Consider the following 14,384-nt stretch of genomic DNA (forward strand, 5'->3'; position numbering starts at 1 on the left):
CTGATTCACATTTTTTGTTTTCCCACCATCTTCTCTCTCTCTCTCTCTCTCTCTCTCTCTCTCTCCCCTCATTGTCCTCATAGCCGCCCTCTCAGTTCCCTCCATCTGCCTTTTGTTTTATTTTGCGAGGGATGTTTTGCCTGTCGTTCCACCTTTGCGTCACCTTTCCCATCCAGATCAAGCGTGAGCGAGAAGCCTAGAGAATAGGGGGCAGGAGAGAAAGGGGTGGGGGGGGGGCGATCACACTGCTTCCTGGCTTGATGAACAAGGGCAAAGGATGCTCACAATAGAATACATTAGGCTCTTGTTAGTAGAGGCAATCAATTAGCAGAGAGCACGCTACTGGCACGCCAGCGTTCCCGCTTGGGCACTGGCTCATTCACGGCCCAAATGAGTGACCCAAGGAAGTCCTTCGCCTCACCGCTTTTCCCACCCTCAATGCCTGGGAGTCACAAAAGACTTGATTTCATTCCTTGCCGTGAAAGGGGGGAGGCCCTGAATATGCATATCCACCACATTCACTCCACCTTACCTGGAATATTAGTCGGGATCCACAAGCCAAAGGTCCCGGCTCAATGTAAAACGTCTACGTGTGTTAATCCTCACTCAGTGTCCAGCAGCTACGCTAATAAAAACCCGTCTGATGCTGATTGAAGCCCCTCGGTCGAGAACTTCCCCGGGACAATACTCGGCGGCCACCAAAGACAGGTTCCGCAGGACGGGAATCAGCCGCGACAATGTCTCCGTGACTGACACTGACAATTGCATACCAAATTGTCACTCAGGTCCCATCAGCAATTCATACAGCGGTTGGGTGAAATTCCTTCATCCTTTTCCGCCCATGTTTTCTTCTTCTTTTTTGTGTCAGCTAGAGAAATAGCTCCAGATAATGGCAGCAATCTATATTGTGAAAGAGGCAAGGAGTAGTTCTGCCTTAACGCGGGCACAAATCACCACTGTCTGGAAGGGAATCTGTAAAAGTGCTGGTGATGAGTTGAACGCGTTACTTCCACGGAGGAACGTGGAAACGTGATTCCAGGGCAAAAGCTGGAAATGGAGGAGACAAAGGAACATAAAGGCAAACGGAGGGGGGTAAAGAAGAATTGCATTAAAAGCCTGGTTGTAGGGCTTGTTTATTTATTTATATCTGAAGGCAACACATGCTGGGAGGAAAATGGCCTCGGGTTTGGGTTCGCAGAATCTGTTGATGCTGCGTTTGCCAGAGCGCTGACACTCCTCAGTGTGGCCATCTGGACTGGGCATGTGTGTGTGTGGGGGGGGGTGGGGGGGTGGACGTCCCACATTTCCCTCCATAGAACATTATACTCCATGAACACACTTTGGTGGAATAACTTATTATTAGTGTTAAAGGTTGAGTTAGTTCATCTGTAGCATTAAGTGGCCTGATCAGCTGAAGCTTGAAGCACATCACACTTGGGGCTAAAATGAGTGACGTGAATGATTTCATTCAGCTTGGTGATTTGACGTATAGTGTTGGGTCGGTTGTGGAATGTTGCGTCCGTGTGTGTTTGTGTGTCTGCTGTGAATGAATGAAGAGACTCGTCACAATATATGTACATATTCTCTGTTGTTAGGAAATGTAAAGTGGATTTGATGGTTCTCGCAACAAGCGAGTGTGAGGACTGTGTTATTGGCCTTCGAAGCGCCTCCGAAGGGCGCGGGGTTGCGTGTTGACCTTTCAAGGAGATCAGAAACACGCACGCATTTCCCTCAGAATCTCAGATTTACACAGCATGTTTGTATCTGTTGGAATATTCAAGAGCAAAATGCTGGTAATGTATTCAGTGTTTTGGAGCTGCAGAGGGCATTGTGTTCTCTCTCGCCACTTCTTGGAGAGTTGAAACGCTCGGCGTCTAATGGATGGGCAGCGGGAATGGCAGCGCGGGCTGCGTCTGTCTGAGTAATGCACCTGGCTGCGGGGCGAGGATGGAGGGAAGAGTCAGAGGACGCGCATTCGCCCATTCATTCGCCACTACAGGTCAAACACGCACATTATGAAAGGCTTTTTTTTACCTTGTTGAGCTTTGATTCATTTTGGCCTCACCGTCACGTCTTCCTCTCCCTTCTCCCGCGTCCACAGCGCAGGTAGTCAAGCTGCTAACATCTGTATCCGGGCAGAGCCCAGTAACATGGCCTTTACCCCCCCCTTCTTCTGTCATCCGGCCTGTTTGTGTGCTCGGGGACCGTCTGTGTGTTTAAGCCGTGTCCAGATCATCCACGCTCACGCTCGCTCGTGGCCTGTGTGCACAGCGGGGGACATGATACGGAGCGAGGCTCCTTCTCTGCTGGATGCAGGGTGAGCAAATACAGAGACACAGGAAGAAAAAAGGATACACGCACAGGACGTCTATTCTAGAGATTCTGGGTTATTATCTTAATCATATTTGTAGATAATAATTCCAAATATATGTTTGTCCCATAATACTCACTATGGTTTATTTCGAAAAGATATAGAGTTTTGGATGAGCTACTATTGGCAGCTTCATTGTTCTCCTTAAACGCACACACACACACAAACACACACACACACACACACACACACACACACACACACACACGCACACACACACACCGAGCCGCGCTCACCGTCCCTGCAGCCACGGGAACGGAGAGCGCTGAGGTTCAAGGTCATCTGGAGCATTCGGCAGCCCGGGGCTCTCCATTGTCAGCGCGCCGCATCCTCTCGGCTCACGCACGCACTCAGGCGCGTGCACAGCGGCGCGGTAGGTGGGCGTACGCTCCGCGCTCGCGTCCAAGACGGCGGAGTGTCTGTCAGGTGACAGACACTCCGCTGAGCCCACACACGCACACACGCGAACACTCGCAGGTGCGAATCTTCCGCGGAAACACAATTATCCGCGTTTGTTTCCGTACGGGTGACTCCTCGGACCAAGAGGAGTTCGACTACGCTGATGCTGCTTTTGCCAAGTCTTGTTAGAAGCGCTCCACAATCTACACATTGTGTAATATTCGGTTTGGATGGAGAAGGAAGCGATGGGCTTTCAGAGTTGCAGGAAGCAGGGTGAAGGCGAGGAAGAGGGAAGGCGGCGGTGGGTGTGATTAGCTCCTTTGTTGGAGGTCTGTTGAGCTTCATTGGCTCCAGAGAATAGGTTCCTAATGAACCCAGCCAAGCTTGGACCAAACTTTGTGCCGGAGACAAACTAAGTTATGGTGGTCTGGCGGAGTGCTGGGGGCGAGCCGTCTGATATACAACGCCTGGACATATGGTCTCCCCATCAGGGCCTCTCCCAGCCACTTTCTCATGTCCTGTCCTCTGTGTGCGCGCCTTTGTGTGCGTGTCAGAGGGGCGACACACAAGGAGAATATTTATAGCGTGATCTTTTTTTTTTTATATTTGTTTGATAACTCATTGGAACAGAGGAACAGAAAACTGGAGAAGGAGCAGAGGGACGATTGGAGGGGAAGGGGGGGGGGGGTCAAACGGGAGAGGGGAAGAGGCTGGTTGATGCTTACTGAAAGCGACAGAGGAGAGAGGGCTGCAGGCTTTGTCTTTCCCGCTGACCCCAATACAGAATCCATCCTGACACGTCCTACAAGACATGGAGTAACTGAGTAAATCAGGCCAACCTGGGTGCAGGGCAGCAGCAACTGTATCACATGCGATGCCGAGCGGGACCATATGAATGGTCCGACCAGTAAACGGCTCCCTCGCTGCGGCCGGTCGCCTGCGTGCATGTGCACAGGTGTGCCCCGGCGAGGTGAGTGGTGCGGGGCTAATTGTGTGGGTCAGGGTGGGAGCGTGGGGACGGATGGCTTCCGCGTCCCACCAACGAGCATCTCGGTAACTGAGCCGGCGAGGGGCAGAATGGGCCCACTACAGGGCCACACAGCAGGCTCAAACAACACTTATTATACCGGCCAAACTGTCAGCCAGAACAACTTCATTGTGCCCAAAATTGGAGTTGAAAGCGAGGCATAGACTCGGGCAGGTGGGGGTTGGGGGGTGGTGGTGGGGGGGTGTTAGTGGGAAGGTAGGGAGAAAGGAGGAGAGGATGCAAAGAGAGAAAGAAGGGGGGGGGTCGTCTGTGGGAAACCAGGGGACTGGAAAAGGGGGAGTCCCAGAGAAAGTGCAGTGTTGGGGATGAATAGAGTCAGATGGTGTGAGTTCATTTCACTGAGGAGAATTCCCATAGATCCTCCACGAGGGGCAGGCAGCCAGGAGCAAGGCAGTGGCTCCAATGGAAATTTATTGAAATGCATTCGGGGTTAAGGGGCTGTGGCAGGTATTCTGCCACCGCGGCGGCTCCCGCCGTCCGGCCATGATGAACGCCGCCCTCAGGAAAAGGCCGTTTGGCAGCGCAGCCTTCGTCGTTCGCGCTGGTAGTTTTTGCAGCTTTGGTCGTCGTCGCTCTCTGTCACCGGACGCCGCGATCTCGTGCCAGTGTCCGGTTACATATTCAGGACGTATCTCAGCCGCCGAGCCGCACGCACAGGTTACGCACACGCGTTGGACCTCCCTGCCTCGGCCCCCGGGGGCGGGGGGGCGGTGGGGAACCGTGATATGTACATAGTACAACAGAAAGCCCCCCGTTGGACTGACACTAAACCACTTCAAATCAGTCCGCCGCCGCTTCCCGTCACCGTCGTCCCCTTCTCCCGCCGGCTGCTTCAAATTCATCTTCCCGCCCTCGGCAACTGCTGCGAAAGGGCGAAGGAGTTAGTCACACCGAGTTTAGGGAGGTGAGAAATGTCTGCGATTCTGCGAACTGTGTGTGTGTGTGTGTGTGTGTGTGTGTGTGTGTGTGTGTGTGTGTGTGTGTGTGTGTGTGTGTGTGTGTGTGTGTGTGTGTGTGTGTGCGTGTGTGCGTGTGTGCGTGTATGTGTGTGTGTGTGTGTGTGTGCGTGTGTGTGTGTGTGTGTGTGCGTCTCTGCACGGGTGCGTGTCTGTGTGTGTGCGCGCGCAGAAACGCACACACGCACCCTGTTTGATCCGGACCTAGCCCTGCAGCTCCCAGAGTCTCAACAAAAGGCCTCCTCTATCCATTGTATGAGCTGTGTTTCCCAGGAGAGCTGGGGCTCGGCGAGAGAAGGGCCCCAGATCGCTTTCTCCTGACATGGATGTTTATCCGCTCCATGGTCCAGCAGAACACCCTCGAAAAGGACCGGCCCCGGCATTTTGATGTGCGTGACACATAGTTTCGGTAAAAGAGGCAGAAGGGCTGCAGGGTCTTGACAGATGAACAGGCAGACGGCTGGAGGACGGGGCTGAAGGTGTTAGAACCAATATTCAGGTGCTCCGCCGCCATTTTATTTGCCCCTTGTCTTTACACTAGTCTGCTTGCTTGTCAACCTTGTTCATGAATGTAGATCCACCCATTGGACGGGCTGAGATTTCCCCCAGATCTTGACAAGCTCCTTCATCCCTGACCGCATGCTAATTTCTCCCGAACTACTGAACCAGTGCGAAACAAATACAAATTGCCCCGGCTGCTGCTCATCGCTTGGGTCTTAGACGCCGGCTGCCGTGGGTTTCGTGATGGAGACGTTCGTGACGCTCTGAGCTAACGGGAAGCCTCACTGCAGCTGCTTTGTGGTCGCAGTTGGTGTTCAGGAGTTTAAAATCCTAATCTAATGAAGAGGTTCATAGAAATGGATTCACTCACGCACCATTGGACTCAATCAAACCTCTATGCTGATGCGTACAGCGTTCCCAGCTCCAAAAGGCTAAAGACTGATCTGAGGGGTTCTGAGTGCTACCTGTCAGGGCGCTTCACTCTCCCCCCGAGACGTCCGCGGACGTCCGTCGGGTGGACCGCGCAGAAACCCGGGCGGCCGAAAACAAACACGGGCCGACCGATACCGATAATGTGTCGAACACCATTATCGTCTAAGATATCGCCGCGCTTCCCTCCGCGCGCACCCGCCCTTCGAACCGGACTAACCCTCTCCGTCTGCAGCCTTTGAGGTGAAGGCTTGTGTGCGGAGGCTGAGAGTGAATGTAAGCCATTGTTGTGGTGTAACCAGACTCTACAGCAGGTTGTTTGATCCTGTTTTGGGCCTGAAAAGCCTTTTTTTTTTAAAGCCACCACATCAGCTGAGAGGGTCAGACAACAGACCTTATTTGTAAAGTCCTCTCTTTTTTTATGTCTCTCTCGCCCTTTTTCATCCTCTCTTTGGGCTAAATCTCTCATTTAGATTCAGGTTCGAGCCTGAAGCTTTAATTACCATGAAGAGCAGCGCGCGCTCGCCGCCGTACTGTACCCAGACGCCAACATATGCTTTAAGGGACACGCTGTCGCTCTCGATTTCTCCCCTCATTCTCCCTGGCTTTCTCTTTAAACAGGATCTTCTTGTACCGCTCTCTCTGTACAGACGCCGGGATTATATTTCGCGCCTGCACCTCCGGTGCGGCAGCGGCGAAGGAGAACGTGGCAGGAAGGCGTTCGCACGACAAAAGCGCTGGCAAATTGTTTTGTGGAGCCACAATGCCGGTGGCGCCGCCGCCAAACGCTCGTTGTGTTCCTGTTTACCCAACGTCATTTCGTTATTTACATTACCACACGGAGCCGTGCCTCCCCATCGTTGGATGCTGCAGGCGCTGACTTGCAGTTTTTATCCCTTTGTTATTGTTTCGGCATTGTGCGTCCCCGTTTGTGTTACCGTGGCTGTTCGGTGTGGACAATGCGCATGCGAAGCCGCTCGTCCCATTGTGCCACCTGTCATTGGATATGAGCCTTCTTCCCGGCGAGAGCGCGGAGGAACGGGTCGGAGGACGGCGGATGATGGCGGCGCGCGTTTTTGGAGGGAAAAACGCCCCCCCGGCCTCATTTCCAGGCGTGAGAAACTGTACCTTCATTTGCATAAGAATAATTGACACTTCAAATTAGCCTTCCAATCAAAGAGGATTATTTTTTTCCAGTGTACTTGCAGGCGGTGAGCATTTCCATGCTGCAGAATATGAAAGGCTGTGTAAAAATAAAATAATAATAATAAAAAAAAAAGGGGACAATCGGGAGGGGACGCGTCATTAAAGATTAACCCTTTCATTTCCTCATCTCAGACTGGAGGGTTTTTCATGGCAAACATTGCTCGATTGCTCGGGAATTAACAAATTAGTTTTCCTCTAAGTTGAGAGGTTCTGTGGCTGGTTCCGATCCAAAGCTTTACCTTTAGAAGCTTTACTTGCAGCCACTTTGTTATGTGCACGTCTCCGCACTGATATTCACCTGCGTGGCACTGGGTGCAGGCCAATGGAGTAAGTGCTATTAAGCAGAGTGTGCTAATGCGTGTGCGTGTCGGCGCGGATGTGTGCGGAATGAGGGTTTGCCCACATTAAACCATTAAAGCAACTGCGATGTTGAATTATTGATAACGGCTAATGAAAAGGATCAGTTCAGGATGAACTACAGGCTTAACCACAGCCCCGAGGGCTAACGCGCACACTCCCACAGGCAGAGCATCATTCCCTTCCCATGTTCAACCATCTCTTTTAGCTTTCCTTACACAAGATGTCAACCGGTACTGACACGCTATCCTCAGTCCTTATCTCCTCCTTCATTGATCTGCTCACGTTTGATTACATTAGAGCCCATGTTGCATTAGAGCACAGCCTAACACCGGGGCCAGGTAGCTGCTGTGAGCCTCCAGGTCGGCCCAGCTGACAAGCAGGGAGGAGGAGAAGGGACGGGGAGTCAGATTTGGGGAAGAAGGGGGTTTTAGAGGATGGGGGTTGAGGGTGTGGAGGATGTGGAGGAGGGGGGACTCGGCGCCAGCCCCTCTGAAGCGCTCAGCATCCCCCCGCTTATGGGATGGTGGATGTGTCTGGGGGTATCCATGACAACACTGCAGCATGCCAGGGACATACCACGGCAACATGGCCAAGCTGAGTTGGTGTCAGTGTGTGTGTGTGTGTGTGTGTGTGTCTGGGTGTGTGTGCGTGTGTGTGTGTGTGCAGATCCATTAAGGCCCACATATCTCGGTGACATTAATATTCACTCACCGAGACAGGGAGCTGCTGCAGCCTCAATCAGTTTGCTGTTAGACGGCCGTGTATCTCAGACACCTTTATTTCAGTCTATGAGTCAGAGGCTCAGCATGAATGTGTCCACTGTATACATACCCTCTTGTAAGTGAATGTAAGCCAGTTTGTGTAGTTTGACACAGTTGTCAAGGAAAACGCATTCCTTCTAATGGTTCGGCTTGGCACAGTTTCCTGCTTGTACTATATATTTTATACTTTGACAGACATAGAGAGGTGCACCCACACATTCACTCGGGTCATGAAGCTCAGGTCAGGACTCACTTACTGCCTGCACACAAATGCACACACACATACATGGAGACTCACACCGTCACACTCCAAGCTCTCGCACAGATCAAGCTGTGTTATAATAATCCCATCTGGGACAGCTTGAATTCTCACTAAGAAAGCACCCACATAATGATGCTCTGATGAACGTGTGTGTGTGCGTGTGTGTGTGCGTGTGAGAGAGAGAGAGAGAGAAAGAGAGAGAGAGAGAGAGAGAGAGAGAGAGAGAGAGAGAGAGAGAGAGAGAGAGAGAGAGGAAAAGACAGCGAGTGGAAGGTGCTCCGTGGGTTATATACACTGTTTTATATTTTAAACCCACATGCCTGCCCACACACACACACACACACACACACACACACACACACACGCATGTCGAGTCAAACTCTGATCCTGCGGGAGGGAGTATTTTTAACCCCTGTGCATTTGCTGAGGGGTTAAAGGGGCGAATGTAGAATCAAGTAAATAATTCACAACAGCTGAAACTCTTTCGATGTAAGCTCAGACTGAACGGGGGAGGGCAGGAGGCTGGGAGGCTCGGTTGCGTGGTGGCACACTTTAGTCCGGGCCAATCACGCTTATGATTTAGCTTAAAATGTAACGAGGAACAATGCAGTCACGATGCAGAGGTGTATAGCTTGCGTGATAATTTAAGTGTATTTCTTTCCCACATCTTTAGGTCGGCGTGAGGCCGCAGAGATCGCGACCCCAAAACCACCTGCCCAGCGACGGGAGTCTTGAGGCTAAAAACGGAGGCTGTGCAGCTGATCTCCAAGGTGACCATGCTTCCTCCTTTCAAGCATTACTGTTTCTGCCCTCTTGTTATATGGGCTATATTTCACAAACTCCATTCTATGGATCAGCAGTCTCTGCATCCTCGTTCTCAGAGAATTATATATGAAAGTGTCTGTAAGACATTTTGAGTGACATTGCTTCTGTCAAACGGCTGATTGAAGGAGACACAGAGAGAAATGCTGTGCTAATGAAATCGTCTGACCCACATCCTTTAGTGCTATCCATTTCTCCAAAGACACAGAAAGGGCATTTATACAGGTAAACCATGACTGGTCCCTGAAGTGAAAGAGGGCTTTTTCAGAAGGAAGAGGAGCATCCATTATTTACTAACCTGGGGTTGCTAGACACTTAGGAGATAATGCAGTGCTTCAAGCATACAAAACATAGAGCCTCCTTGGTGCTGGCGAGGCCATTGTTGTGTGTTTTGAACATGTCTGTTTCCATCCATACTGACAGATGAAAAAGAATATGTCTCCCCAAGGTTCAGAAGCACGGACAGAGCCCGATAGGGAAAGAAGGGGAGGGCGAGATCGGGACGGTGGAGAGATGTGTTTGTGTGTGTCAGTCATATCTCGGTGCCTGTTTAGTATTCGTGTCTGGGTATCTGTGGACACGTGTGCCAATGTATTGCCCCCCAGTCCGTTCCGCGGTATCTGTATGTATGGACGTGTCCAAATCCGCCCAGCGAAGACGCTGTAATGCAAATGAAGCGGGCGTTCGCCTCGCTCCTACCTGTGCATGAACGTGTACGCGTCGCACTCTGCATGCGCGCGTTGCACACGAGCGGTCGCTTCCACTCCTGATGCGCTTCAGAGCGAATCCCACTCTCCACAGATCGTCGCCGGCATCAGTTTCCTCCTCGCGGAGAGCGGAGACGCCCGACTGCCGTCTGCTGGGAGTAGTTAGGGGAAGGAGAGCAAAGCATACGGCTCAGCCCCCTTCTTATCAGACTTGGGGCAACACCGAGCTCTACTTTCTGCCTTTGTCAAATTCCCATGGGACACTTTGACATGAAACTCTTTTTTTGTGCATGAGGGAAGACCACTCCCCAAAAGATCCCCTATTTTCCTGCAGTAACGTGTGTTGGAATAGCAGGGCTATAAAATCTGCCTCTGCTAGCATTGCAAAATCTTAAAAACATGAATGATTCAAGTATTAGCCTAAACTCAACACACATCGGAGGGCTCATATGTATTTTTCAGTCACATTTGCAGTACTGTATAAATAAATACTTCAACTGCAGAGCTTAAAAACCCGCGGAAAATGCCCCTGGCTGCAGCTGCTTCGGCCCAACCAACATGCACCGAGCTCTCTCTGCCTGTTCGTAGGCGATTGTCAATAATTTGTTGATACCGAGGAACGATCTCGAGCCCCGGTGCATCAGGACGAACTCACTGCCAATACACGACTATTAAACTGCAGCGTCAGCAGAGCAGCTGGGGAGGATGCAGAGACAGGGAGTCGAGCTACAGACCGACAGGCAGCGTGTGCCCTTCAGGTGCTCTGAGCAGCCAGGGTGGTGCGCTTCAATTGTTCCAATCCACCCCTTTCATGGCTTTGAGCTGCGCTGACTTTGGCTGTCGATGCCCAGGGACCCCAAAGCGTTCTGTACTGTCAGAGATACATCAGAGGCAATTGTTGCAAAAGACAGCTTGGCCAGAACAGTAGCTTTGTACATTCTGAATCCCCCTGAAAAGAACTTCTGAGGGTTGTTGACATATAGCAACTTGCTGGGGACTCATTTCAAGTGTCTGACAAAATAAATCAGACAACACATCTTTAGGAAACATCTCTGCGGAAGTCGTGAGATCTAAGTCGACGTGCTGCTCCGTCTTCGCTTTCTGGTGCAATGGTGTCGTATCCTGAAGGTTCAAGCATCCTCACTGCTTAGTGCCGGCTACACAATCACATCGGACCCCAGAACACCTTCCATGCTCGTCAACTACCTCTATGCTTTTAAAGAAATGCAATACGGTGATGTCTTTGTGGTGGAAGGGAGTGCCAGGTATGACGGGAGCAAATGAGGAAGAGCTGGTGGTGCAGGTAACCCAGGACAGGCCGGGTGCAAAGGGGATCCGATAAGGCGTTCCCCAGACCCTGCAGTCTCTTCTATGAGAGAATAATAAGCAGCTGTAACCCTGAGACACTCCCAGGCCTGTGTCCCCAGCTACACAAACCCTTGGCTGGGCGTCTTATCAGGTTCTAAGGATATCATGTAAGACAATACATGTGAGAAGTGCGGGGAGAACAATGGGAGTAAAGTGCAGCGTGATATGAGGGGCAGTAATGTCAGTGGCTATTGTCGAGGCTTTGTCGCCTCCGAACACGCCAGGAACTCACAGCTCGCCGAGCGCCTTTCATGTCAGGGACCGGCGTGAGGATGCAAAAGCTGGCCCTCGTGCCTTAGCTTTAGCTTTATAGCTAATCTCTACTCGCTAGAACAAGTTATACAGGAAGTTGTTACATCTTGGAGGTGAAGCATCGTAACATGTGATACAAAGACAATGACCAACTGGAGTTTTCTAAATACCTTCGCTGTGTTTTAACTGTTTTTACCTTTTCTTTTTTTTAGGTCGACCACTCCCCCCTGATCTGGAGTCTGGATTCAGGAGCTTCAAGGCGCTCACAGGATCTCTAGCTTCACCTTCAACACTCGATGCTCTTCACCACATCCAGAAAAGAGTTCTGTAATTCCTACAGGCACCAATAAGCGCTGATGTGTTTATTTATTTATTTATTCATTTTTTAATGTGAGAGAACTTCCAAACATTTAAACTTGCCTCCCTTTGATGTGATTATTTGACAAGTATATTGTCCGTGACAGCTGAATAAAGGCAACTTCTTTCCTTTAAGTGATGTTTTAAGTGTGAGTTATTTCTTCCTTTGGCACCAGCTGAGGAACAATGTGCTTGACATAATTGGGTCCTATTTGGTTATGAAAAGAGCACGCACGCTGACAAACGCCGGCGAGCTGATCAAAGCGCTGCTCGCCCTGATCAAAATCACACACCTGACACACTTGTAGTTGAGGCGGGCAGACTCACAAGCGCCAAGAATCGCGTTCCAGCACCGAGGAGTCGTTTCCGTTTAGAATTAGCTCCTGATCACGTGGCGCGACGGAGCCTGTGAACACCGAAGAATTCAGATGGAGGTGGTTGAAATCGACAATGATGGCACTGGGGTGTGTTACGCTTCCTCGACTTCGACTTAGAGCTAATATGGATGCCTTTACGTGCACATGCTTGATGTCACGTTCATGTTCACCTCGCCTCCGTGTCCTCGTTGTGTTAAACACTGCACAAAAAACAGTCAAAACAATTCACGAGGCCTTCTGGCACTCGGTGTCTCACGGCCACTTTGACTGTTTTCTCGTTTCTTTACTCTCTTTCCTCCTCTTCCTGATCATATTAATTCCCTCCGTCCCTCATGTTCTCCATCCTCATTTCCATTAGCAGCATCGCTTTCTTTCCTTCCTGCAACCATCTTTCAGTCCTGTCTATTCGCGCCTGCCCCCACCCCAGCCCATTCTGCTGCTCTCTCTCTCTCTCGCTCTCTCCCTCTTTTGTGCTCTCTCTTCCTTGTCTTTCTCTCTCTTCTCTCAGATGTCAGATCACAGTCTAGTCTTCCGCTTGTCCTGTCATCACATTTTTCACACAACCCCATCCCTTAATTGGGCCTGTATCATCATATCATATCATGTAGAATACGTGATCATAGAAGAAGATGAATGATGGCCTCTACCGGTCCCCTCACAGACAGACAGACGTGCACGTACACCTACACACACGCAGACACACACACACACACACAGGTACACAACGCCATGCTCACACGCACATGTCAGCGGTCGTATGGGACAGGATCCGAGCTGATGGCTGTGTCTGTGTCTCTGTACATTTTTACACCTCATGTTTGCACCAAGTGGTTGATGTGATTGTTACAGCGTGACAGGTGAGATGGTGTGTATTCCAACAGTGTCCAAGGATGTTTGTATCAACTGCTAGTGGCTTTGTGATGAGACAAAGGATGCCCTGGAGCCAGCTGTGCCATGTAACTAGCAAAATGAAGGAAACATAAACAGAAAGTGTCTCAGGAGCGCTAAAATATCTCCAAGTTGTCTCGGCGTCAACTTGAAGGATGCGATCTTGTGCAGGCTATCATGTCGTTCCAGCAGCTGGTGGAAAATGTTTATCTACAGAAACACGCAGACACCCACAAACGAACCTTAACCAGAAATGGCTAAAATCGTTTTGTGCATAATGTGTTGTAGTTTAAGGAAAGTGTATCATTACCTATTATATTTGTGAACATCAGGCTAGATCCCCTTCCAGGAAAGCAGATCACATAATGGTAAAGTCAATTATTTGAGTGTGACTCAGTCCCAGCACAATATACATCACAGAGCTGTAGTCTTGGCCCTCAGCTATATAAAAATCATAGTGCTCTCTCTCTATGTATATATATATATATATATATATATATATATATATATATATATATATATATATATATATATATATATCTATATATAGATATATATAGATATATATATATATATATATATATATATATATATATATCTATATATATATATATATCTTATATATATATATAGATATATATATATATATATATATATATATATATATATATATATATACTGTATATAGGTACAGGCCGTGTTTACTGTATGTGATTATTCTTCATTCAACTACAATAATTTTACTTTCTCGTGCAAATTGAACCTATTATTTGAGTTTAAGTCAGACTTCCGAACCAAAGATACTTATAACTCCGCTGTTTTGTTCTGACATGACAAGAATATAATGTGTTTTAATGAGCCTGGCTTCTAGCATGAGGATATGTTCCTCTTTTAGACCGTGGGCTTAAAAACATACAAAATATAGAGAAAGCATTTACAGGACTGATCTCCTGAAGGAAGCAAAGAAGTGAATGCAGAAATACAACTGTTTTACATCAAGGTGTTTTTTTTCAGACCTGGAAACTTGACATTGGTAGTAAGTAAAGAATAAAACTTCTAAACTCCATTATGTGATGGAACTTTTCCCTCCTTTCTTTGTCGCCCTCCTCCTATTTCCACTAGACGGCACAGTATTTCACTTTTATCTACACATAGCAGGACTTTGTGTTATCTTATTTTGTTTGGAAGAAGATTCACACGTCCTATCCACCCCATGATCCCAAAAGACGACAAGATAGAGAACGTGAAGACTGGGAACTTCACAGTGAGAAAAATGGGGTCTTGCTGAATCTACCTTTGGTGAGTGTTTAACTCTGTGGT

The sequence above is a fragment of the Betta splendens genome, chromosome 9 (genome assembly GCF_900634795.4).
Source record: "Betta splendens chromosome 9, fBetSpl5.4, whole genome shotgun sequence".
NCBI lineage: Eukaryota > Metazoa > Chordata > Actinopteri > Anabantiformes > Osphronemidae > Betta > Betta splendens.